The following is a 24,728-nucleotide window of genomic DNA, read 5'->3' as shown; positions in this document are numbered from 1 at the left end:
TCTTTTCTTGTTCTAATGACACTTCATTCTGAGATTATCTTTGTGAAGGATGAGCAGAAGTTAGTGGAAGGCAAAACAAACAAAAAGAAGGAGACAAGTGTGGTAGAAACCACATTATAGGTTTTCCAAATTATACAGATGTTTCAGTCAACAAACACAAGATGACCTGGGGAGTGGTAAATTTTAGAGGCTGGAGCCCAGGAGTCAAGTTTGTTGGATTCACCTCAGCTTTATTACGTACTAGATACAGGACGGAAGTATTTGTCCTGAAATTTTTTTCAGACCATAATTGTCTTTCACGATTTATGGCACACACTTCTAATATTTCTGGGAGTAATCATTCCAGTATTAGGACATTTTCAAAACTATTTTCTGAGCAAAATTTTGGCTTTGTGTTATGACCCATTTCCACAGGATGGAATTTTGTGCAACAAGACAAACTAGGGATTCTCAGTTTTCTAACCAGTATATAAACTGTACCACCTGTTTGTCTTAAACATATGGGTCTCTCTACTCACACAGAATATCAGTGCTTCAGGTTGTCAACAACTAATTGACTGTCATCTAGTTCTCATTAAATGTGTGGTGAAAGGAATGAGTGAGTGAAACAAAAGGATATATTAGCTGATTTTCTCCTAGGAGCTAGAGCCTTTATAGTCTTTTTCTATATCAAGTCAAATTAGGAGCAAGTCAGCTATTTGCATTACATAAAGTAGTTATTTTTAAATGCCCACCCTATGAGCATTTTTCTCCAGGTCAAATGTGTCAATTCATCTTACCACCAACATATTGTGAAAACAATCAAGCAGGCATTTTCATCTCATCCACCCATCATCCCTCACCTTGTTGCTATGGTCTCTATGTTTGCACTTAATTTTGAATTGTTTTGTGAATATCATTGACCCCCATCGAAAGAGAAAAGTACAGAGGTATTAAGAGAGTTGACAGCAACAGTTAAGTAAAAGCGTAGGCTTAAAAATGGAAACAAAAGTAGAGATGATTTTTTTTAAAACTGAAAGCATTAAGAAAATAAAGGACATTACAAGTACAGATGGAATGAGTCATTTGACAAGGAGTGAATAAAGAAATAATTTTCAAAAGAGAAGGAAAATAATTTTCAAAAGAGAAGGAGTGAATAAAGAAATAATTTTCAAAAGAGAAGGATTTTTTTTTTAAGTTTGTCAATACAGAATAAACAAAAGCTGAAACCTAGAGACCAGATAAGCCTACTATGATGTTTTTCAGTGCTTAGAGATTAACAAGACTGCATTCAACTGGGGGAAGCACAAAAATGTTTGAGTTTACTGTTAATGAAAAAGCATAGATGTCAAATGCCTATCAATTTGATGATGATTCAGGGTAATGGTAGGACATTACGAAAAAATTTAAGGGAGATGGTACAAGTATTAAGTATTAATTATTAAGTATTAAGGGAGATGGTGCAAGTATTACTGATGGATACTTCCTTATGTTCAAGGCCACTCTGAATTTGCCTGTTAAAGGGGACAGAGTTGTGTTTATGGGTTACCTGCTAAGGAATCCCTCACAATATCTGAAGAAATCAAAGAAAAGGCTTAGTTAGCTCAAAATCCTTCAATGCAGTTAAAACCTAACCATTTGGGGAAATTGTGCTTAACTGTGCTTAAAAGGCACAATAACGTGCTTTCAAAAGGACAGACTCACTCTCCACTTGTATTGGGGAATGCACGAGCAAAAATTGTTCTAGTTCTTTTGGACTTAAAAACAACTTTTGGAACAGTAACCTGGTAAAAGTAGAGACGTCTCTAAATAAACTAACCATCCGGTAGAAGGGCCTTCACCAAGTTCTATTACAAAGCCACACTTTTATTGAGGGTCAGTATAAGAAATAGCTACACCAAGAACAGCACTCAATTTTCTATAAAATTGTAGTTAACAATGCCCATTATATATCCATGGTCTTTTTTATCTATATTATAACTCCCTCCTTGAAAAAGTGTCAGGAAAATTTTTTTCTAATTACATAAAATGTATGTTTCTACTTACCAAACAATAAGAATTATTTTGACCCATTAAATAGTTCCATGGTCTGAGTTATCAGGAAGTTCAGAAGTAAATATAGTGTGGTTATTAAAAAAAAAAAAACTATTTCGGCCTCAATCCTATGGACTGCTCTCTTCATTGATTTTTTTTTTAAATTAATGTGTTATGTTTTTAAATTATAGAAATTTAGGAGTTTCCTGGTGGCTCAGCAGGTTAAGGTTCTGGTGCAGTCACTGCGGTGGCTTGGGTTGCTGCTGTCACACATTCGAGTCCTGTCCTGGGGAACTTCTGCATGCCTTGGGCACAGCCAAAAAAAAATTATAGAAATTTATAATTTTAAAATGTTAACTTCAGAAACTTTCAAAAATACAAACTAGAAAAATAGGTAAAAATAAATATCACAGACAATCTCTACACACTGAGATAACCACTATTAATAGATTTTTCTGTGCACATTTTTCCTATGCATGAATTCAATGATTCCCTTAGAAAATATTCAACAAATTTTTATTGAGTACCAAATATGTGTCAGAGATTGAAGACACAGCAGTAAATAAAATGGACTCAGTACTTGATCTCCCTTGAAATGAAAATTTAGTCTGTTTACAGTTTATGGATACCACAAAAAACACTGTGGTAAACATTCTTATGCTTAGATTTGTGAACTTATCCATAATTGTTTTCCTGGAATAAATTTTTAGAAGTATTTGCTAAATTAAAGTGTATATGCTAATGAGGTTCCCCTGGCTTCAAAATGTTTTACCATCTTTGTTTTTTTTATTTTAATTTTTAGCAAAACAAAACACATACAGAGGTTTAAAATATTATAAGGCAGGTTTCATATTCCCCACACCCATATCTTGACCAAAAGGCAGTCGTTTTCCAATTTCTAATTATCACCCAAATAGTGTTATTTTTATTTTCCAATTTGTACTATCAATTGACTTGCTACTATGGAGGCTGAAGACATCATTCTCCAATCATACCCTAAACAGACATTCACGGACTTTTTTTCTTCATTCCACATTCCCTAGAGAATTACAGAAAAGTTTTTAGTTAAACCAATATTATTATTATATTATGATTTTATAAGTACTACAGTACTATCACTGTATTTCCTTTCTTGTAAGCTTTCTAAAATTTGCTCTTCCTAGAGTTAATTATTGCCAAACTTTTTTCATTTGCTTCACTTATCATGTAACTTTCAATAGTTCCCCTTTTAATTTTTCAAAGAAATGTAAATTTTTCTCAGTATGGTCAAACACATCAAGAAATCAATCAGTTTGGGAGTTCCTGTTGTGGTTCAGTGGTTAACGAATCCGACTAGAAACCATGAGGTTGCAGGTTCGATCCCTGGCCTTGCTCAGTCAGTTAAGGATCTGGTGTTGCCCTGAGCTGTGGTGTAGGTGGCAAACACTGCTTGGGTCCTGCATTGCTGTGGCTTTGGCATGGGCTGGAAGCTACAGCTCCGACTGGACCCCTAGCTTGGGAAACTCCATATGCCGCAGGTTCAGCCCTAGAAAAGACAAAAAAAAAAAAAAAATCAATCAGTTTGATTTTTTTCCTGGAAACATCTCTTCTGGAACCTTTTGTCCTCTGGCTTTAATCTGGACTACTTTCTCTCTAGCCTTCAGAAACACCTGTCATTCTGTGAACTGCTTTCACCTCTTTTCTGTACTGTGTTACTCAAGTTTCCTTTATCCATATTTTCTCTGGCTTAGTACTTTCTCATTTGGGTGTCTCATATACTCTTTCTAAGAAAGAGTGCAAAAAAGGTACATTTATTTGAGTCTTTGAATGTTGAAAACACTTCTTACTTGTTTGGTTGGGTATAAAATTCTAATTTAGAAATAAGTTGCAGGAGTCCCTGTCATGGCTCAGGGGAAATCAATCTGACTAGTATCCATGAGGATGCAGGTTCAATCCCTGGCCTCAATCAGTGTGTCAGGGATCCGTCATTACCATGGCTGTGATGTAGGTCAAAGACACAGCTCAGATTCCACATTGCAATGGCTGTGGCTTAGGCTGGCAGCTACAGCTCCAATTTAACCCCTAGCTGGGAACCTCCATATACCACAGGTGTGTGGCCCTGAAAAGCAAAAAAAAAAAAAAAAAAAAAAAAAAAAAAAAAAAGAAGAAGAAAGAAAGAAGTTTGAAAGTATACATTGTTTTCCAGCTTCCAGCACTTTGTTGAAAAGTCTAGCATCATTCTATTTCTATTCCTTTTATTTTAGTCACTTTTCATCTTTAAAGATTTTTAAGATCTTAAATTAGGGGTTCTGAAATTTCACACTGATATGGCTTGAACAGGTCTCTTGCATTCATTGTGTTGGACACTTGGTGGTCCCTTGCAACCAGGAAACAGGTTCTTCAGTTCAGGAAACAACCTTCTGTTATTCCTTTAATAACTTTTATCCTCCTTTTCTTATGTATTTTTCTTCCCTAAGTTCCTATTATCCAAACGTCTTACCTTTTGATCCATTTTTTTCACTGTTTTATTTTTCTTTTCTATTTTGGGGGAAATGATTCCTTAAACATTACTTTACATATTCTCCTGTTGAATTTTTAATTTCCACTACTACATTTTTAATATTAAAAGTTCTGTCTTATCTTCAAAAAGTTTTATGTTCATAGCTTCCTAATCTTTGTGAATACAATATATTTTCTTTGTGAGAATCATAGCTATATCATTTACTATAAATTCTTCTGCTTCCTTATCATCTGTTTCATGTGTGTTTTTCCTATTGGTTTAGTTTGGTCTGTCTTTCATGTTAGAGGCTTTCTAAAAATATTTACAAATCTATGGTTGTCTGTTTATATTTAAGAATGAGGTACTAAATAGATGAATGACAGCTCTATGCTTAGGTAGTGATTACCAACTGTTGGGTCTCATCAGAGTGTAATCCAATAGGGACCCAGCCATTTCATGGGAGGATGCCCAAATGTCAGTATCCACATCCTCTTCTTTTGAACTAGCCAGTTTTCCCATTGAAGAAACATCCAAGTTCTTGATAAGGTATAAGCCCAGTTGATAACATTCTGGAGCTAAATGAAAAGAGGGGGCTGAGGTCTCACCTTTCAGAACACAACCTCTCTAATTCCCCTGTTTTCAGCTGATGTCCCAAGTCCATAGTATCTCTAGTCTTCTAACAGATGGACAAGGACAACTCTCTGTCTATGGGTAAGGGGAGATCTGGAACACGTCCAATCAGTCTTCCTGTTTTTAGTGTCATCCGCACTCACTTCTAATTGCTGAGTCTTTTGGGAATTCTGAAACATAAACTGGCTTCCTTCTTGCTGGCTTACCCTGTTGCAAACACAAGTTTTCAATTTCTATACTTTACATGTTGTCAGACATAACAGGGCCATCTGCTTTTCATCTCCTAAAATTTTGTTGATGTCTTTTGTCTGCTGTTGTCTCCTCTTCCATTTTCTTCATTCTTATAAATTTATTCCTATTTATATACTTCTCCTATCATGTATTAGTCTTTCAAAATGGGCCAGGAAACCAGAACCCCGGTGGTATTATAAGTCTTCAGTTTAAATTCTTTACTGGTGATTTTTGATAATGTTTTCTGATTTGAAAACATAGATGTGTAAAACTAAAAGGCTACCAGGAAAAACCATTTTGATGATGGTTGCTTTAAAGAAATGAAAATGGCATATGTAGGGAATTTTAATATTCATCTTATATATTTCTACACCTTTTTGGTGCTGTGAACATTATCATTTTTATTATTTTATCAATTTGTCATTCATTTGTCATATTTATTTTTTATTCATTCATTCATATTATGTATTTCTATTTGTTAATTTGTTACTTTCTCATTTTAAATTTGTTTAATTTTTAAAGCCATTAAAAATTTAAAGTAAAGATGCTTGTTACAGAAAACCTGGAAAATATTTAAAAGTACAAGTAAGAAATTAAAAGTTAAAAAAATACAACCAATACAAATGATTAATATTTTTTCTCCCTGTGATCCTGATCCCATATTCTCAGGCTTTAAACCTGACTTAAATTTACTAATCAATTATCCCTTTTTCTCCAGCATCCTGAGAGTCTCCTTCTTACCTAAAGCCTTAACTTTTGCTCATAAAAATACATACATTTGTCCTAAGCTAAAGAAAAATTCCCTCAAAAAATGCCACCTCTTTAAGATATGCTAAATTCTCTCTGAGAACTTTTTCAAAACAAACGTCTCAAGGCACTTACTGCTTCTATTTTTTCATTCACCTTTTCACTTGCCTCCAGTCTATCACCTTTACTGAAAATACACTCAGTCTCCAAGGTCTTCAAATACATCCAGATGACCAAATCGAATTAAATGGCCTTGCCTCACTTCTTAGTCATCCTGTCCAGTCTGGCATTTGGCACTGTTGACCAACTCCTTCCTTCTTACAATCTTCTTTGCCCTGGATATCCATAGCAGTGTATCAACCCACCTAACCACCTCCTCTCTATTTGCTTTTTCTCTCTTCTTCCTTCCATCACCTAAATGTGGTTCTGTCCCAAAGCTCAAACTTTCGCCCCCTGTACTTTTTATTCTAATAATAATGAAAGATTGAGTCACAGCCACATTCCATATATTCAATTTAAGAAAACTAATATTATCTTATAGAGAGATACAAAAAAGAAGAGACCTAGAATGCACCATTAGGAGATGTCTAAAATTGAGGGGCAGGGTTGGGTTAACAGAGAAAGGAAGACACAAAGAGAAAAAAAGGAGTTAGGAAAACCATTCAGTTCATACTATGCATAAGACACTACTTGAAGGTCCTTTCATTTATATACTACCCTATTTAGTTCTTGACACAATCCCATGGCTCAGGTACTTTATTTCTCTTTGCAAGAGCTAAGCACAGTGAAAACTCTTGTGTCTGCCACCTCTGCTAACTTTAGCCCCTGGGATGGAAGTGTGAAGGGTGCCCTCTGATGCAGAGCCCTGATCCATCCCATCTTGGAGGCTACACCTTCCCAACTGAGCAGGAAGGACCCTCCACTGTCTCTCTTGGTGACCCCTGCACAAAAACCACATAGCTATGATCCAGGTCACCTGATGAAGAAGACAGCACAGTGTAATGGAAAGAGCAGAGGCTCTAGAGTCACATAGCTTTCTACCACTTACTGCTATGTGGCTTTGGCCAAACCACTTAACACTCTGATTTTCAGCTTCCCTATTGATAAAATGGAGACAAACTTATTTGAAAACAAATGAAAGGACTGTAAATAAAGTACTTAGTATGCAGGAAGTGCTCATAAATAGTGGTGGTTATTATTATTCTAACTTTATAAAGAAAGACGGGATACTTTCATAACGAAAGAGAAGGTGATGGGAAGCCAAGGAAGAGAGTTTCAAGAAAAGGGGCTTATGTTTCTTCCAAAGCATAGACATAAGCCTGGACTGAAACCTGCGCTTCTCTGCACAACTTTAGAGAAGGACTCTCAGCAGCAATTCACTATCTATAGAAAGCATCTCTGTGAGAAGGGCCAAGAATCTGGTCCCCCTGTGACTGAGCAAGAGTCAGGGAAAGTCACAGTCATTGACCCAGGACCTCCTACTGCCTAGAGACCACATGTCCCCAAATAAGAGGGCGCACATCACAACTGAATCCTACAACAAGTTGTGTCTATATTTTCTGGATATATTGTTTTGACAAAATATTTTAAAGGCCAAAAAAGTATATATTTTTAAAGGAACAATGACAAAATGGAAAAGTGTCATAAGCCCCTGTGGATTTAGAAAGATCGGACTACAAAATATGCTGAATATTCTCTGTAGATCTATTAACATTCCTTTTGCCATAAAAATAAAGTATGATCATCAATATGGTAAACCAAAAGTGAACAGACTCCCCCCCCCCCAAAAAAAAATAAATAAAAGACAAACTGACCAGAAAAGCTGAGAGAAGTCTTATGGCCCATGGAAGTATTTCAGACAGCAGCTGCAGACTGTTCACAGACACTCTGATAATGGAGAACATAATTAGTTTTCCTTGACAAAGAAAAATAGAAGAACCAATGAGGTCAAAATCCATAAATTAATTCAATTCAATGAGTGCTGTGTTTGTTTGAATAAATCCTCTGTGCTTGAAATAGCAGGTCACAGAAGATGTACAAGCCACAAGCCAAGGGAGTGAAGGGTGCCCAGATATTTATTCACTCATCCATTCATTCATTCATCTATTGAATGCTTGTTATGCACCGAATGGATGCAAAAGACTATCTGCTAAACCTTAGGAATGAGGGTGAACAAGATGGGTCTCTCTCTTCTAAAATCTCATGGTCTTCTGGCAAGAGGGAGCAACAAATAAACCACGTGGGCACAGTTGATCAGTGCATGGGGGTGAATGCATAGAACCCCACCAAGGGGAGATAACTGGAGGGCTGGATAGCATGGAAGGGAACAGGTGGAGTGAGATGGGAAAAGATTTTCTAAGATCAACATGTAAACTGAGAATTGAAAGACTAAGAGGATTTAGTCAGACAGGCCAAAGGCTAGAAGCATGAGAAAAATAGAGAATTCCTGACCAAGAAAACAGCATGTACAAAAGTACCCAGTTCCCAATCCCACAGGCCAGGGCCAGTCCAGAACAATTTTTTCAACCATCTCTGACAAAATGAGGAAAATGCACGCAATGAGTAAGGCTTTCATATTTTATTTTAATTAGCAACCCTTCTTTTTCCCTGAGATTATGTCCTTTCTAGATGTTGATGTTAACATGTAAAGTCTTTAATGAAATGGTGGTATTTTATTATTTCCTTATTTGCCACAATACAAAATTACCCATTTATTAATGTCCATTTATTAATTTATTTGCTAATTTTCTAGCCCATTAAATCCTAAATTTAGGAAACTTTGAACACAATGAACAGAGCTACAAGCACTTGGCATGATGAGAAGGCAAAATGCACGTGGCGGATAAGCATGCATTAGTTTACACAGGAGACTGAATTCAAAAAGTAGGCAAGGATCAGATCATGAGGGGCTTTATACGGCTGGTTAATAAGTTTAGACTTTATCCCATAGGCAAAAAGGATGGGAAGGATATTCAAAACAGAGAGGAATTAGCAAATGTGATGCTGGACAAGTCACTTACTCTTTTTCTGTTACTTATTTGGAAAATTCTGATGCTGGTAACCATACCACAACTACCACACATAGGGGTGCTTAAAACAAAAGCAAGACAAGTTGATGAAATACTCCACAAATTCTAGTGTACACTTCAATGTACAGGGTTACTATTAATAAGAGCCTCCTTCTTTAAATAAATATTTGCACTAGCCAGCTTTAAAATCCTTCCCATCACTTTTGGCCAAGATACTGGACCAACAGGTCCTACTGATAGAACATTAAGTGACAAAAACAGGACGACACTTCTTGAGTTCTGCTCAATGAATGACACATCTCTGCACAGACTCTGATTTATATGTGTGACAAAGGATCCCCTCCTAACAATCTACCACGTGAATTTTTAAGAGTTACTAAAAATTTAGTATTCATGTTAGAATGCTAGATTTGTAGACTCTACCAAGACTTTTCCTTCAACAGTCTACAAAGAAGCCTGGCTGCTGTGCCACACTTGGCCATGTAACAATGCTTCCTTTGTGCCTGATGCATGGTTTTGAAATTTCCACAAATATTAGAAAAGACATGTTGTATCAGTGCATTATCAGCGTTATGGGGAAGTGGCGGTGATTTTCAACTGCCAGGGCTCTTGTTTGTAAATACAAATTACTTCCCTCACTGCTGGATTAACCTAAAGGCAGACTAAGTTTGTATAGGGTGTGCCAACCAAGTAAGGGCATCACAGAAATGGGAAAAAAATAAAATTGTTTAAATAACTTAATGCTTGAATTCCTAAAAAGTGCTGAAGGAATCATCATGGGCCAATTCAAAAAACTTGGCTAAACCAAGCATCCCATATTGTTTTCAATGGGTGGGGCCTCTAAAATTTTAAGCAGAACTTTTGGTTAATTTAGCAAACAACTTTAGGTTTTTGTGCATCCTGAGACTAACTCTTGGGCAAGTAGGGATGAGTCTTTAGAATAACAGTAATTTATACTATAATTTTTAATAACTTTGAGACATATCTGTCTCAAATATCTGTGTTGTTTACAGTTCAGATATGAACCATCCATACATGTGCTGATTTAGTCATAACTCATGCTTAGTGAGCTTTTGGACACAAGGTAACCTGAATTTGAATTCTGGTCCTATCTCTTAATACCTGTGAGAACTTGAATATGTTCTATAAACTCCTTAAGCCTCAGTTTTTCTCAACCAGAAATAGAAGTAAAACAGTATCCATCTCTTAGGTCAGTAGAGAAAACAAGACCAAGCATAGAAATTATTTTACATAGAACTTGTCACACTGCTCAAAGTTAGCCATTATTAGTACTTCTATTTTAACTCATTTTTCTACATAAAGTAAAACGAGGTTATATAGAAGGACAAGAAGACTCCATGCTTTAATTAAAGCCACCAAATAAACACACTTGTGTTTTGCCAACAAATAGGAAAAACACGGAACAAATGATGGAGGAGTTATTCCCACACAGAAACCACCAGAAACAGAAAATGGGATAATATCCAAAGAAGCAGAAAATGAGAAGCAAGAGAATTCCAGCCTGTGCCAAAGGGCTTGGGTGACCACTTGTCCACAAATGTCATCCTATTTCAGTGAATCTGGACAACAAAGCCAGATCCCCAGTGATGATCAACAACAAAATAGAATCATTGGAATGTACACTTAACTGTACCCAAATTGATGAATATATGCATAAGCTTAATTTCCCAAATTTTGTGGTAAGTACTTTAAACTTCTTACACAGGTGCTTTTATATCTGAAATATGCTAAGAATGTCCATGAGTGAAGGACGTGTGTTGCCAGCAGGAAGGTCCTAGGCCATATGGCACCAGCAGACATGCTCTATTTATGCCTTTGGTATTTGCTCATGTGCAGTTTAGATACTGTCATTGTTTTCAATGTTTGTCTAGTGAAAAAAATATTTTACTCGTATTTGCTCTGTGAGTGTGTGTGTGTGTGTGTGTGTGCGCACACACGTGCATGCCTATGTCTGGGTATTTCAAGGTAAGGGGTCCATGAAATAAGCGCTTTGCAATCCTTAAAGCATGGAGTTGGTTTACCTGAGGAGGGATAAAGCAAGGGAATAAGTATGTCAGGGAGTCTGCCTCTGCCATCCATCCATACCCTTACTAGCTCAATCCCACCTGCGGCCCAAACATCCACTGCACATAGGCCAGGACAGAGGAACTGACAAAGTGACCAAGGTGGAACTGGTCCAGCCTCACACTCTCCCCTCCCCGACTCCATGCTCACCAGCACCAGTATTCCTTGTAGACCCTTAGTCATCAGAGAGCTCTCAAACACAGTTATCTCCCCACAGCCAGTGTGCCCCTCCACAGAGGTTTCTAACTCCCCCTCTATTTATGTCATCATGGTGAGGGCTTTGACTGTTCACTCCTTGCAACATCTGCTAGAACAGCCCTTGAAGATAAATCAACACGTAACTGATGAAAGAGCTATGGGAAGGCATCAAGAATCCCATTCAACAATAGGGCAAAGACTTAAAGGAGAAAAATAAGAGAGTTACCTGGTGGTCTAGGTGTTAGGACTCAGCTCTTTCACCACTGTAGCCCAGGTTCAATTCCTGGTCTGGGAACTGAGATCCCACATCAAGCCACCACATACCGTGGCCTAAAAAAGAATTTTTTTTTTAAAGAAAAGAAGGTAGTTTCCGTTGTGGTTCAGTGAGTTAAGAATCCAACTAGTCTCCATGAGGATGCAGGTTCGATCCTTGGCCTCACTCAGTGGGTTAAAGGATCCAGTGTTGCCATGAGCTGTGGTGTAGGTCTCAGATGTGGCTTGGATCTGGCGTTGCTGTGGCTGTGGTGAAGGCTGACAGCAGGCGCTCCAATTTGACTCCTAGCCTGGGAACTTCTATATGCCACAGGTGTGGCCATAAAAAGCAAGCAAGAAAGAAAGAGAGGAAGAAGGAAGGGAGGGATGGAGGAAGAAAGAAGGAAGAAAAATGAAATGAAAACTGGCTCAACTGGCAGAAGAAAACTCGATTCCTGCAGAGACCCCCTGACTCAGGACAAGAATAGGTAGAGCATGTTAAATCTTCATAAACAGGAGCACTTGAGGCTCAAACCTGATTTATTGTTTCTCCCTTCTCTTCTATTAACTCTACTAAATCATTTTTTAATCTGGAGGGTTTTCTGCTGAGTCTCTTAAATCTGCCCATTCTGTACCAGTCCCATTGTCCACACTCAACATCAGGCTTTTGGCATGACATTAACTCATATACCCACCTCTGACAATCTGCCCCATGCCACTAACATGTGTGCTTCTAATCACAGTTACCAAGTTACAGAAGCCCTCGAACTCCAGTTGAACCTCATCCTAACTGCTCAAGAAATTTTTTCCATCTTACACTCATATAATCCTGCTGAAACCAACCATTCAGCACTAGCTCACAACCAAAAACCCCTTCTCAGCTTCAGAATGTGCCATTACCATTTCTCTGTCAATTCAAATCCCACCCATCCTTCAGGAGTACATCCAAGACTCTTCTCTACCCCAAGTACCATTACTTAGGTGACTGATCCACTGCCAACCAGCACCTGGATGTCTGGGGCTTTGTTTTATCCTTTCCCTGTATCCTCCCTCAAAGCTATTATCATAGTGAGAGCTCAACAATGATTTGTTGAATAAAAGAAGATGTACCAACCAGAGTTGAAATTCAATTGCTTGCAAGCAAGACATTTCTCTTTTTCTCATTTTTCCTACTCCTCATTCCATTCCCATCCCAACCACCCATGACAGATCTGTGCTTCATTAACAAGAAACTTAGTTTAGAACACCCAGTCTTTCTCTGAAGTCTGATACATGCAGAGAAAATGGAGCAAAATTAACACACACCAACTTTTAAAACCAATCACCAATCTGCTCTCTTGTGAACAGAGCTTCTATTTTGCCTCTTGCTTTCCATTTCCCTTAAAAAATCTCAACTATTTTCCTGCCCTCCCTCCTGCATTCCCTCCTTAAAATAATGACATTTCCAGAAACCAGATTTATTTAAGCTTCTCATAGTGAGCTGTGTTTCCCTCTCAAACTGAGGGCTTTATGACAGAAAAGGCTAAGAGGAGGATATGCAGCAAGAAGCCATGAAGGAGTGGAAAAATAGATACTTTGAATAATCTGGAAGAGATGAAAGTGGTTAGGGCAAACGAACCAACTCAGGAAACCCCCAACCCCCCAAAATCGACCTTCACAGGGAAGCAATGCTCTAGGATGAAATGAGTTGCTTGTTCAAGTGGGAGGTCCACTTTAGCTTGCTTCCAGTCAGCATAATGGTTTATCTGGATGTTTATTATATCGACTGCAGATCTCCACCACAAGTATTCAAACAGGATACAGTCTGGGATGGGGTCTGGTGAGTACGTTTAAAGGATCTATGAGCAGTAAGTAGGGTGTAGGGAAGGAGAATGGAAGGGAGTGAGTGGGAGAGGGATGGAGGGAGGGAGAGAGAATGAGAGGAGGAGGGAGGAGGAGGAGAAGAGGAAGAAGAAGGAGAAAGAGAAAAAGGAGGAGGAGGGGGAGGAGAGGAAAAGGAGAAGGAGAAGAAGAGGGGGAGGGAAGGAGAAGAAGAAAGAGAAGAAAAAAGAAGGAAGAAGGAGGGCGATGGAGGGGAGGGGAGGGGAGAGGAGGAGAAGGGAGAGACTGGGGAGGGAGGGAGGAAGGAAAGAAGGAAGGAAGGAAGTGAGGGGGGAAGAAGGAAAGAAGGAAAAAAGGAATGAAGGGAGGAAAAGAAAGAATCTGGAAGAAAGCAAGCTTCCAAAATAATTTTTGAAGCCAAATATGGAGCTGATGCTTAGTGAGAGAAAGACCTAGCGTCAGCGTTTCCTGAGTTCGCATCCTGGCTCAGCCATTCACTACCTCTCTGAATCCTACTTTCTTCACAGCTCTGTAACTTGCCCAAGGCCACAGAGTTCAAAACTGATGAGGGGTAAGACTCAACTGAAGAGAGACGAGGGGAAGGGGAAATAAATCCATCATTGAACTCATTGAAGGGACACTAAAAACAGGCCCATTGAAGAATACCAATCACAAGAAGTAGAGACTATAAAAGAGAACAAAGTATCATTATTTATAAAATATATGAATATACAAGTTCATATATGGAACCCCAAGAGGATAAACTGGAGAAAAAACACACTAAGAAAGTTAAATAAGGTGGATTATTATAAATAAAAATTAATAACTTTCCTATATATAAATAATAACCACCTAAATAATTATGAAAACAAGAGACTACTGGGTATTTAAAAAGCATCAAAAACTGAAGAACTAGGAGTAATCGCAATAAGAAATGTATACAATCTAAGAGAAAAAAACTAGTATCTCTGGTTTGGAAATAAGGATTGAATATGTAAGTAAATATATCTTATTCTTGGATAGAAAGTTTCAGTTTTGTTACAAAATACCAGTTACTGAAATTCAAATGAAAATATCAACAGGAATCACTTAAACTTGAGAAGCAACCTCAATTGTACCTCAAAGAAAAATATGAAAGAACCACAAAATTCTGACAAACAGTGAGAATTTAGAACTATCTACCCTTTTGAGATATTAAAATTTACTATAAAGCTACTGTAATTGAGACAGGATGATTGCAGAACAAAACTAATGAGACAAAGTTATGCAAGGAGAGTGGGACTTTCAAAACAGACTCATACATACAGGATTATCTAGCATGGATAAACGTCACATTTCAAATCAGTGCAGGGAGGCAAGTTTTTTGTTCTGTTTTTAAGTAATGATGCTAGAACATATGGGGAAAATACTGAATCTTTACCTCTTTATACTAAAATAAATCACAGATCTAAAATTTAAAGAAAAGAAGTTAATTGTAAAATACCCAATGAAGGAGTGTCCGTTGTGGTGCAACAGATTGGTGGCATCGTGGGAGTGCTGGGACACAGATTCAATCCCTGGTCCAGCATAGTGTGTTAAGGATCCAGCATTGCCACAGCTATAGCTTAGGTCGCAACTGCAGCTTGAATCTGATCCCTAGCCTGGGAACGCCACATGCCGCAGGGTGCCCCCCCCCAAAAAAAAAGAAAGAAAGAAAGGAAAAAACAGAACAAAAACAATGAAAATACCTTGGGCTACAGGAATCATGACACAAAGGTTCAAAAACCACAAAAGAAAAAACTGACAAAGCTGATTGCCTGATCTTTAAGACTTTAGAGAAAAAAAAAATTTTAAACATTAAGCAAAGTCATATTGGGAAAAATATTTGCCACACATATGACAATATTTGCCACAAGATATGTCCCTTAATAAAGGACACTAGGCATCAAAAAAGACAAAGTGACCCCTCAAGAAGAAAACAGGCAAAACACATGAAGTAACTTTCACAGGAGAAGAAATCCTCAGGAATAATAATAAAAAAAAGTAAAATGAAGCACAATCTCACTAGTCATTAAAATCATAATTTTTCACCTGTATATTTGCAAAACTTTTTAAAATGAATAAAACCAACAGACTTCTCTTAATCACAAAACAGATGACTTTACTTGGAAGATAATTTGTAAATATATCAATCTATCTAAAATTAAATGTGTTGCTTCATGACCCTGAATTTTCCGTTAAAGAAGCTATCCTGTGGAGATAATTGCAGAAGCAGAAACACCTATTTCTAGGATGCTCATTAAGCCATTTTTGGTTTTTTAAAAAAAAGGGGGGGGGGATACCCAGCATGATCAATTCTAAAATGCAATTTTCTCTCTCCATCTTTTTTGTTTAATGAGATAGCACCGCTGGGGTCTCTACATGCTAAATGAGGTATATAGTGACAGAAATGTTGTGGGTGAGAAAACATGGCTATTGTTAAAAATATTTTTATGAGATTTGATTATTATTACTTAATAAGTATGTTAGTTATTTACTACTACAAAACAAATTACCCCCAAACGCAGCAGATTCAGAAACAAAGGTGTATATTCTCTTATGGTTTCTGAGGGTCAGGAGCATCTGGGCTGAATAGGTCTGGCTCAGTGTCACTCATGAACTAACTTGTAGTCAAGCAGTCAGCTGCAGGCTGCAGTCACCTAAACCTGGAGGAAGCACTTCTGTGGTTGTTGGGAGCCTTGGTTCCTCACTGGCTATTGCCCAGAAACCTCAGTTTCTTACCTCAGCTCCATAAACTGCCTGAGTGTCCTCACAACAGAGCAGCTGGCTTCTCCTAGAAGCCACTGACCCAATGGAGAGAGAGAGAGAGAGAGAAGCCCAGAGTGGTCTTTATAACTTAATCTCTGAAGTGACATACCATCACTTCTGCAGTAATCTATTCTATTCTAGAAATGAGTCACTAAACTCAGCCTACACTCAGAGGGAAGGATGATACATAAATACAAGGAGGTGGGGCTTCCTGGGAGCCATCTTAGAAGCCATCCCTATATCTATATTTATATCTATATCTATATCTATATCTATACCTATGGATTATATCTAGATGTTTAGATATATCTATATCTATACCCATACCTATACCTGTATGTATATCTATACATATGGAGTATATCTAGATGTTTATATGGATATAGATATTAACATTTATATAAAGTAGGGGGATTATACATTCAATTTTATTTGAAATAGTCCTACTTTATTGCTGTTGTCCTGGAATAATGACAGTATTTTACCTCATGCATCCCAATTTGGATGCTAAATTATACGCTGAGTAGAAAAACATCTGAAAGGATACCCTTCAAAACATTCACACTGTCAACCTCAAGGGAACAATACTGAGAAGACTTTTATGTTTGCTTCATACACAGTTGTAAATTTTAGCTTTTACGATAAAAAGGCATTACCTTAATAAAGTAATTTTCAAAAAATGGAAATTATCTGTTATCTTTTGGAATAACTCAAACTATTACATGACTTCCATTTCAGACACAGAGACTGATACGGAAAGAAAAGCCCCTGAGGATTTCAGCAATGAAGAGAAGAAAGAGAATAACTTTCTTTTTTCGAGGTATTACAGAAAAGATCCCCACTGACCATGGCACAGTGGGGGTGGCATTTCTTGGCATCCATCTCACAGATATAAATGAGAATTAAGAAAGTGGGCTATGAAAGCTAGATAGAGAAAAACACCAACCCTAAAACTAAGCCACTGGGATGAATAAGAGATGTTAGGCAGAGAGAGAGAAAGGAAGGTGATATCTTCCCATTGACTTGAACCTTAAGATCTTTGCTTGATTTGCAGGATCCTTGAGGAGTGGGTGGTAAAAATAGCCTTGGATACAAATAATAGTAAAATACAGCAAATGTTAATTTGCCTTCATAAGACTGAAATTTTATCATTTCAGATTCTTCCCTTTGTGTCAAAACACTGCAATATAAGGAGGTGGCAGGCTTTAACTCGAAGCCCTGAATGTCAGTGCTGGTCCTACAGCAAAGGAGGCAGTCCAACCTAGGAAGGAGCCCTAAAGCCCAAGATCCCATGAACCCTAGAGCCAGACAAACTTTTTCCTAACTGCCCTAGCGAGGTCCTTGAGCTCTCTTTGTTTCAGTTTCTCCATCAATAGAATAGGACTATCTTAGACTTTTCAAAAAACGGTGCTGAAACAAGTGGACATCCATATGCAAAAAAATAATAATAATCTAGATACAAACCTTACACTCCTCACAAAAAATAACTCAAAATAGATCAAAGACCTGAGTATAAAATGCACAACTATAAAACTCTTGGAAGATAACACAAGAGAAAACCTAGATGACCCTGGATACAGCAATGATGTTTGCCACTTAACACCAAAGGCACAGTCCATGAAAGAAATAATTGGTCATTATTTTCAACTAATTGACTGGAATTCATTAAAATTACTTCTGCTCTATTAAAGACAATGTCAAGAGAATGGAAAGGTAAATTACAGACTGGGAGAAAATATTTGCAAAAAGACAGCTGATAAAGGACTGTTATTCCAAATATACAAAGAACTCATAAAACTCAACAATAAGAAGACAGGAGGGAGTTCCCGTCGTGGCGCAGTGGTTAACAAATCCGACTAGGAACCCTGAGGTTGCGGGTTCGATCCCTGCCCTTGCTCAGTGGGTTGAGGATGTGGCGTTGCCGTGAGCTGTGGTGTAGGTCGCAGATGCAGCTCGGATCCCGAGTTGCTATGGCTCTGGTGTAGGCTGGCGGCTACAGCTCCGATTGGACCCCTAGCCTGGGAACCTCCATATGCCGCAGGAGCGGCCCAAGAAATGGCAAAAAGACAAAAAAAAAAAAAAAAAAAAGAAGAAGAAGAAGAAGAAGAAGACAGGAGTTCCTGTCATGACACAGCAGAAACAAATCCGACTAGGAACCATGAAGATGTCGGTTGGATCCCTGGCCTAGCTCAGTGGGTTAGGGATCCAGCTTTGCCATGAGCTGTGGTGTAGGTCACAGAGGCGGCTCGGATCTGGCTTCCATATGCCGAGGGTATGGCCCAAAAAACAAAAAGAAAAAAATTTAAAAATTTAAAACAAAAACAGTAAGAAAACAATCCAATTTTTTTTTTTTTTTTTTTTGGTCTTTTTGTCTTTTTAGGGCCTCATCCACACCATATGGAGGTTCCCAGGCTGGGGATCTAATCAGAGCTGTAGCCACCGGCCTACACCAGAGCCACAGCAACGCCAGATCTGAGCTGCATCTGCAACCTACACCACAGCTCACGGCAATGCCGGATTCTTAACCCACTGAGCAAGGCCAGGGATTGAACCTGCAATCTCATGGTTCCTAGTCGGATTCGTTTCCACTGTGCCATGACGGGAACTCCATCAATCCAATTTTTAAAAGAAAACAAAACCAAAAACCAATTCACAGATACAGAGAACAGACTGGTGTTTGCCAAAGGCAGGGGGGTGGAGATACATGAGTGAAGACAGTCAAAAGGTACAAACTTCCAGTTTTAAAATAAGTTAAGTCCTGGGGATGTAATATACAGCATGGTGACTATAGTTAGCAGTGTTATACATTTGGTAATTGTGTATCCGAAAGTTGCTAAGAGAGTAGAGTTTAAGTTCTCATCACAAGGACAAAAACTTTGTAACTATGTATGGTGGTGGGTGTTAACTAGACTTACTTTGATGATCATTTCACAACATACACCAATACTGAGTCATTATTTTATACACTGGAAAGTAATATGTTGTTGTTATAAGTCGATTAAATCTCATGTTAAAAAATGGGCCAAAGACCTTAACAGACACCTCACCAAATGGCAGTAAAACATATGAAAAGATGCTCCACATTCTACGTCAGAGGGGATATGCAAATTAAAACAGTGAGATATCATTACACACCTATTAGAATGGCCAAAGACTGGAACACTGACAACACCAATTGCTGGTGAGACCATGAAACAACAGGAACTCTCATTCATTGTTGGCGGGCAGACAAAACAGTACTGCCACTTTGGAAGATATGTGCAGTTTCTTACAAAACTAAACACACTCTTATCATACAATCCAGCCATTACACTCCTTGGTAGTTCCCCCTAAAAGTTTAAAAGCTTATGTCCACATAAAAACCTGCACACATGTTCACAGCAGCTCTACTCACAACTGCCAAAACTTGGAAGCAATCATAATGTTCTTGAGGAGGTGAATGGATATAGGAAATGCTGCAGATCCATACAATGGAATATTACTCAGCACTAAAAAGAAATGAGCTCTCAAGCTGTGAAAAGATTTGGAAGAACCTGAAATGCCTATTACTAAGGGAAACCAATCTGCAAAGGCTATACACTGTATGATTCCAACAACATGACATTCTGGAAAAGGCAAAACTATGGACTCAATGAACGATCAGTGGTTGTCAAGGGTTGGGGTGGGGGGAAGCAGAGATGAACAGGTAGAGGAATTTTAGAGCAGTGAAAATACATTGTCTGATACTATAATGGTGGATACACGTCATTACACATGTATTCAAACCCACAGCATGTACAACACCAAGAGTGAACCCTACGGAAAACTGTGGACTTTGGGTGATTATGTCAATGTAGGTTTATCAGTTGCAACAAGTGGACCCCTCTAGTGGGGGATGCTGATGATGAGGGTGACTATTCATAAGTGGGGGCGGAGGTCATATAGGAAATCTCTAACTTCCTCTCATCTTTGCTGCGAACCTAAAACTGCTCTAAAAATGTTTAAAAGGCTTTAAAAAGGTGCAAGAGGTGCCTGCCCTTGGGAAGGAGGAAGAAGGGAAACACGAGCCAAGGAAAGTGGGAGGGGAGGACTCTAGAAACAGAGGCGGCCTTCAGTTGGCAGCCAGCAAAGACATGGCGACCTCCATGCTTCAACCATAAGAGAGCAGATGCTGCCAGTACCCGGATGAGGAAAGAAATGGATCCTTCTCCACAGCCTCCAGAAAGGAAGGCAGTCCGCTGACACTGATTTCAGCCCACTGAGATGAGGCCCACGTTAGACTTCTAGTCCACCGAACTATGAAATAATTAATTTGTGTCCTTTGGAGTGGGGAGAGGGAAGAACTATCTTCCAAAGCTCCTATGATGATGGCAACATACATAAAGTAATTCCAAGAGGTTCTGATACATAGTAAGCGTTCATTAAATGCTAGCTCTCGGCACCACCTACAAGCTAAACGGCCTTAGGCAAATAATTACTCACAGCCTGTTTCTTTGTAAAATAAGGATAATAATATCTCCCTCATGGAGCAGTTGTGAATGTTAAATGATAACACTGCGTAAAGTACTTAAAACGGGGCCTGGCATATGGCAGACACAAAATAAATAACAACCATGCTACTAAAAATATCATCATTAGTGCTTGAAAATGGAGCTGATTTTAAAATCTAGGGTTAGATGGATATATTGTGCATGAGACCATCTAGCACAGGGCTTGCACGGAGCTGGTGCTCGATAAATGCTAGTTAAATATAAATCTGATTTTCTATGTTATATCTCTGTTTTGAAAGTCCAAAGAGAATCTTTTGGACGGCTTCGAAGTTAAAAATCTTGACATCTGATACATCAGGACCAATCTTCTGGCTTTTCTACAAGTTCTTTCCTTTTGTAACAGGATTTTCAGTGGCATTTTATGCTGGAATTATGGGTGAAGTTCAAAACTGGAGACACAGCTGCTAATAAGTACCTCCACATTCTCAGTTGACAGCGACAGTGGATATGTGGTCGGTCCCTCAGGAGGGCTTGAGGGAACTCATTAACAATTAAGTCCCCTCCACCACTACCATCCCCCAACCATGGTCCAAAAAAAGAAAAACGGGGAACCAGTGAAAGCTGCTGAGAAAGGGGAATTCTTCCATTCCCTGAAGAAGAGGGGGCACACAGGAGAATCAAGATCCAAGGCACTTGGGAGTCCCCACTGTGGCTCAGCGAGCTAAGAACCCAACTGAGCTCAGAGAGGATGGGGGTTCAATTTCTGGCCTCGCTCAGTGGGTTGCGGTGTAAGTCACAGATGCTGCTGTTATCTGGCATTGCCATGGCTGCGGCATTGGCCTGCAGCTGCAGCTCAGATTCAAACCCTAGCCTGGGAACTTCCATTTGCCATAGGTGAGGTTGTGAAAAGAAAAAAAAGAAAAACACTGGAGGGACCTGGCCATGGGGACAGACTTCCCTAGGGTCGGCTTAAGGCAGCATGCTTGTTATTCTGCCTCCCAAGCTTCCTAAATGGGAAGAAAAGGAAATGAGGACGAACTGGTAGTAGAAAGTGACCCTAAATGATGAGGCAACAGTTGAAGACGATCATGGTAAACCCCCAAAATGGGGTGGGGGGGGGCACAGACGCCTTTTTGGAATGAGCAGCCTTGATCACCCGCTTAAGATGAAAGTGAGCTGATTCAGTTGGATACGTCACTCTTCCTGGGGCCCATGGGGATCCTTTAAGAAACGGTGCACACTGCCTGAGTTTTAGAAGGATGGACAAACGTATCCAGGGAGTAAGTATAACAAAATATGAGGGGTTTTCATCTATCTGGGAGTTATGGTCATAGCCCTGAACTTAGACCAACATGTGCTCAGTACCCCACATTTTAAGTTCAGAAAGCTGCTGAAATGTGGAGCTGGCCACCTCCCTACAAGTCTTGTATGCAGTGGTTCCCCATCAGAGGTGCAGTCCTGCTACCACGCAGTTGATCTAAGCTGGGAAGGCCTGGGAGGAATGAGCAGCCTCGGGGTGCCCTGTATTTGATGTTATGCTATTGCCCCTCTGCTCTGGGGAGAGGAGAGACTATGTCCTCCTTCTCTGCCAACTAGGGGAGAAGAGGGGGTGGAGAAAGTGCCCAAAGAACCCCCTTATAAAGACCCTGAGAATCTGCCTTAAAGAGAAACCGTCATTTCACTCTCCCATGCTTTGCTGTGCCCTGTTCTGTGCTGTCTGAAAAGGAGAAAACAGACATGGCAAGAGATGCTGAGGCTGAGGCTGATGGGTGGTGAAAATCCCTTTAGTGTGGCAAGGATGCCCAGCAGGCGGAGGAATCAAGACAAATCGCGGGAAAAGACGTGGGCAGCCTATCAGGGTTCACCTGAGGAGCAGGGGTCACCCAGATAAAGCCGTGGAGAGTCCTCCCTGACCAGCGGGGAAGGAGCAGCCCCCAGGACAGGATGGATCAGGGCTGTGCATCAGAGGGCGCCCTTCGGAGGTCTACCCCAGGGGCTGGAGGTTCACGGGGGCGGGGGCTCGTCAAAGGCAGCCGAGGAGGTAGACACAAGAGCTTTTGCTGTGCTTTAAAATCAACAAAACTGAGCTAAATACCAAAATAAAACTATCCCAATAATCAAGGTAGAGGCAAATTGATGGAATCGGCCCAAGAGGGTCAGAGAGGCACTGCAGTCAGGGAAGTGGGGGGAGGTCAGGAAATAGATTTAACAAGGCAAAGTGGCAGCAGGTTCCAGGAAAAAAGAAAACGTTTTAACCTCACGTTTCAACTCCCCACCGCTGGTGGAGCGTACTATTTCCGGACCCTCCTCTCCCCTTCCTATTGAGCTTCCTCTTGCAATGGTGCAGGGCTGGTGGGGTGCAGATCAGCCACTCACAGAGTGATGCCTGTCCAAGCCGGCTGGCCTCTCTATCTCTTCTATTCCATTAGTAAGTGAGTTTGTGGTTTCCCCCATGGACTCGTGTACCTTTTAGCAATGCTTTAAAGGGTTTTACCTTTCTGCCATCATATGTGCTGCATAAGATACCACTGAACTGCGTGGAGGCCTCTGAGCTCCCTATGCAGGCCAAAACTAACATGGACTGGAGGAGGGACATGGGCCCTCTCTGGACTCTGCCAAATCCAGACATACACAGCTCAGTTCTGAGAGTGAAGGTCAACTTGTGCTTGGTTTTCCTCCATAAAAAGGAGTTGAGAGGCTGCTCCTATAAATACTATGTCTTGTGTGCTTCTATGTTCTCTGCTGGAAAGCCCATATTCTCCTGGCTGCCTGCTTTATTCTCAGAGCCTAGCCACACTGCCTGGCACATAGAAGGCACCAAAGAGATATTTGCTGAACAAAGGAATGTAGGTGGAAATGAATGAGTTGGGAGTGAGTATTTATGGCACAGTCTTAATATTAGGCAACAAAAGAAACTATCCCTAAAAGGCATTCAGACAGCTGCGGACAGGACTTTCAGACAGTCTAATGTCTTTGTTCAGACAACTAACACCTATTAGACACTTACTAATAAGACCGTGTTGAGGGATCTAAAACAGACTCAATCTTTGACCCTAAAGCACCAAAGCAACAGTGTGTATAAGCTGCTTCAAACAGGTGCAAGGCGACAAGGACACGGATAGAGGTGACATAGGCCAATAACACAATCAACCTCCAAAAACCTGACCCAACAAAATATCATCATGAGATGTTTGTGCCTTTTTACTGCACTTTCACCCTCCACTCAGGTGGTTATGATTTGCTCCAGATTCAAGTTCGAGTTTTAATTTCAGTAAACCGGGAAAAAACTCTTAACAGTCAGAAAATACAGTTGGTTTATTTAACACAGTTGTATTTTTCCTTGAAATCTCTACCTTATAGTGAAGCAAAAATCTCATTTTCCTTTTTTTTTTTTTTTTTTTTTTCTTTTTGCCATTTTTTGGGCTGTTCCCGCGGTATATGGAGGTTCCCAGGCTAGGGGTCTAATCAGAGCTGTAGCTGCCGGCCTACACCACAGCCACAGCAATGTGGGATCCGAGCCACGTCTGTGACCTACACCATAGCTCACAGCAACACTGTATCCTTAACCCACTGAACAAGGCCAGGAATCGAACCCGCAACCTCATGGTTCCTAGTCAGATTCGTTATCCACTGAGCCACAACGGAAACTCCTTATTTTCCCTTTTAAATTACATTTTTATTTAATTTCTCAAGTCCTGGCAAATAGTCCCATAAAGGTACTGCCTTTTTCAAAAAATTGAAGTATAGCTGATTTATAATACTGTGTTAGTTTCAGGTGTTCAACAAAGTTTTTATATACATACTTTTTCAGATTCTTTTCCATTACAGGCTATTACAAGATACTGAATATGGTTTCACATGCTATACAGTAAGTCTTTGTTGTTTAATATATATATATAAATAATAATCATTATGATATATACTTCTATATTAGTGTGTGTGTTAATCCCAAACTCCTAATTTACCTCTCTTCCCCCTTTTCCCTTT

General features: G+C 39.5%; 1 protein-coding gene across 5 annotated transcripts in view; it reads right to left on the bottom strand.

Moving 5' to 3' along the window:
- The window catches only part of ST8SIA1 (ST8 alpha-N-acetyl-neuraminide alpha-2,8-sialyltransferase 1), a 151,506-nt gene that overhangs the window by 113,245 nt on the left and 13,533 nt on the right, over nucleotides 1–24,728 (bottom strand). For 2 of the 5 annotated variants that reach the window (XM_084956593.1, XM_084956595.1), the window contains exon 2: nucleotides 7,915–7,987. The exons of the other annotated variants lie outside the window; for them this stretch is intronic. The gene's annotated coding sequence lies outside the window, so the exon portion shown is untranslated. The remainder of the gene's footprint in view (nucleotides 1–7,914; nucleotides 7,988–24,728) is intronic. 5 annotated transcript variants of the gene reach the window in all.

Source organism: Sus scrofa, chromosome 5, assembly GCF_054392235.1.
Source record: "Sus scrofa isolate SSC_HxYL_T2T_F1_AM1 chromosome 5, Sscrofa_HxYL_maternal_Yorkshire_Landrace_v2.0, whole genome shotgun sequence".
NCBI classification, from domain to species: Eukaryota; Metazoa; Chordata; class Mammalia; order Artiodactyla; family Suidae; genus Sus; species Sus scrofa.
Note: the sequence above shows the minus strand (reverse complement) of the source record. Positions and strands in the feature narration are given on the sequence as shown.